A 3,486-nucleotide genomic window follows, 5' to 3' on the forward strand; every position below is an offset into this window, starting at 1 on the left:
TAGCCAAAGGTGTGTTAACGTGTGTTCAGGATAGCCTGGGAACACTGACAGGCAGCGTGAAAGCAAGCGCTCTGTTTCAAGCTTTCCTTATGTGAAAAGTCCACATTTATTCCCTCAGTTGCCACTTTTAACTTGGTTCTGGCTCCGGCCAAGGTTCTTCTTTCAGTCTTATTGCCATTAACCTGCTTAAAATGCACATACTTCCATGTGGACACTCCTGATTTATCTCTGAAGAAAGGAAAGAAAACTTGTACTGCTGTTTCTTTCGAAGATGACGATGTAGATTTGGAGATACAATTTCCATCTCTGACTTAATGCATCTGATCCCCCATAGACTTGGCGATATTGTCAACAACTGATCCTCATACAAAAATGCTGATTCGATATGTTTTCCACAAGTAAATGTCAAAAACAGAGAAAAGTCCGGACTGGCACTCCTCACTGCTCTCTTGTGGTAAAAATGAGACCTCTTGAGATATCCTGCTTGGAAGGATCTCTTGTAAACTGTTGATTTATCTGTCTTCTTTTATGCCTGTTTTCCCTCATAGATCCACGCAGTACCTAAATCTTTCCCCAGTTCTGGTCTTATGGTGTTTGTTCTCATTTATTTGACCACTGTGAGGCCTGCTGTAGGTGGAAGTTTATCAGGTCTTATTTCAGAGTCAGGGTACATTAGTTAGCACAGTGGTTAAAATATAAACAACAGTAGGAGGCTTTTTAAATAGAAGTTGACCCTTGAAATTCGGTTTACTGTAAGCTCAGAAAAATCCCCTGCAAAAGAAATTGCAAACAACGTCAGAACACGAGTCATGTCTTATTAAATAAATTCACTGAAACATAATTTCCCTGAGTTTCAGAATTGAAAAAGGCAGAAAATAACCACTTAGATATCAATTATTTGCCAAGATGAGAAAGGGCAAAAGGTAAGATTCAGTAGCGTGGAGGGGAAAATCTCAAAAGGCAGCTCTAAGGAAAGACATGGCTGCAAGACTGGGGTGAGAGTGAACTGAATGAGCTCATGTAAGAGCTCCAAGGGGTAATGCTATGGCAGAGATAGACAGGTAGCTGGGAAATAAGAAAGTATTTTTACTTTCTTTTCAAAGACAACCAGAACAACTGACAAAAGGGATTTACATAGTCCTGATTCACAGAGATAGAGGGATCTTTGGGCAGTGAATGCAGTGGGATAATATGGATGGCTTCTAACAGCAGGATCTGCTGTGGTAAGGTGGGAAGGTGTTCAGGAAGGAAAAAGATAGCCAAGTTAAAAATAAATTCTGTCCTTGCTCTACACATGAAGGAACTCATAGGGCCGAAGACCTGGTGGATAAGCTCATCTTTCTATGGTAATTTCTGGCCATAGACACTAAAGTACCCAGGGAAAGGAATGTGATGATGACATTAAGGTAACACAGAGAGGATGTTTCTCCAGCAGTGAAAGTTTTAGGATTTAAGATTGTAATTTGTCCAGGCTTCTGCTAAATATAAGAAATCAGCAGCATAAAGAGAGACAAGCATATGAGAAGCAGAGAGGTTGGGAAGTGAGGAAACTGAGTGTCATCTTAATAGTTGAAACATCTAAAGAATTAACTACTGCTGTTTCTGTGTTGCTGAAATAAAATCTGGATAAACAGAGATCCTGCAGTTGCCTTTAACAGACCTAAGAAGAACATTTACGCAATAGAGAATCTGCAGTCTTTACTGCATGTAATTAAGAGAAAATGCAGCCCTTTTCCTGCCTTAAAAATATTCAGGTAAGGTGTGAATTCAGCTGTAAATACCTAGAAATAACGCCCAGTTCAGGAGCCATGGTGTTTAGCACAATGTGTGCTAGAACTCTTTGTACATGAGGGACAACTTCGTCATGTCACTGCTAGGTAGGGTGGCAAAAGCTTTCTCCATTTTCTAGACAGAGAGCTTTGGAGAAGCCATAACTAAGCTAAGAATGGTTTATAGCAGAGTGACTTGGTGGGCAACTTTGAGTCCCTCTTGAGTGTCCCAGCACGTAATGCCCAGCACTAGTAGTGCTTTACGAAATAATTCTGCACAACCACTGCGGTGATCTACTGTAGCCCATTCCACCTTTCTGTCAGTGGGAGCAAGTGTCCTGCAAGCAACCCTATTCTCTCTTGATTGTTTTATTCTCCTAGTGTACAGCAATCACCACCCTGCCTGAGAGTACTAGTCAATCTTTACGCGTGGGGCTGCACAACAGAAATGGAGGAGCAACACAAAGCAGGGCCTGAATTCAACCTGTATGCCTATTTTTCCTTTTAATTACATTTTCTTCTTGGAAGAGTCTATAAGAAAGTGAGTATCTGTTTGCACTTAGGCTCCTCAAATACGAACATCCAGCAGGTCATGCCTACCCTTTTTTTTGTGTTTAGCAGGCAAATGGTTCCTGTCTCTGCTGCCCGGAATCACAGGACTCAGCAGTCACTGTTGTTCTGGAGCCCATGCAGAGGCAGCGGGTGAGGGTGTTGGACTTTTATTAGTCCTTCCTCTCACACTTAATGGTGCAGCTTAACCTTTTGACCAGTCTGTTCAAAATATTTGGAGTTACTGGGGAGTCCTCAAATGAGGGTGAGGGCTACTTGGCAGCAGAACGTGGAACAAAGAATGAAGAAAAGCAGCATAACCACTATTCTGTTACTGGTTAGAAAAGAAGAAAGTTTTCTGAGAGAATTTGCATTTTATTCAACAATTGCCCAAATGCCTCCAAAGACTCCAGCAAATGCCTGCTGTTTGTTCGGTGCTGTTTTAGTATTTTTCAACAAATTTAGACACTTATATACAATGATCCCTGCAGCGGTTTGTTGTTTACTGATGGTTACAGCTAGTGGTGAAATCAGATGTCTAGAAATGTCACTGAAATAGGATTTATAGCTCCTTGCTTCTATGACAGCTACAGAAGAAAGGGAAAAACAACGTCCATTTTCCACACAATGTACGTATTAAAATTGCCAGTGGAATTTCTACTTGTCACATACATGTAGGTTTATTTCTGTGGTTGTTATTAACTCGGTGACTTGTATAAAGGATGTTCTAACCACTTTAATCTTATTGAAACAAAATCCTAAAAAAGGCAAGGCAGCAAATGATGCTGTTATATTCCATTCAAGGCTGCATGGAACGGGATGATTTCAAGCAACTTGAGTCAATGAAATTTTCAACGTGTCAGCAAGGTGAGAACATCACCTTCAGATTTACTTTAATATTTTGGCACATTGTGTGTGTGTGTGTTCATGCGCGATCGTGTGTGTTTATGGATGTGAGTATAACATACAATAATATCTTCTTTGTTAAGGATGGTTCCAGATTAATAGATATTATATAAAGATCTTTAATTCTTTAATATTTTTTCTGTACTTATGCAAAAAAGACCTTGCCATTAGATTCCACAGCTTGCATATTCCGGAGACAGCACTGAGCTAAGATCAGGAAATTTTTCATTAGGAAACATGCAAAATTTGCTGAGCGGTTTTA

This window comes from Cuculus canorus, chromosome 3, assembly GCF_017976375.1.
Source record: "Cuculus canorus isolate bCucCan1 chromosome 3, bCucCan1.pri, whole genome shotgun sequence".
In the NCBI taxonomy this organism is placed as follows: Eukaryota; Metazoa; Chordata; class Aves; order Cuculiformes; family Cuculidae; genus Cuculus; species Cuculus canorus.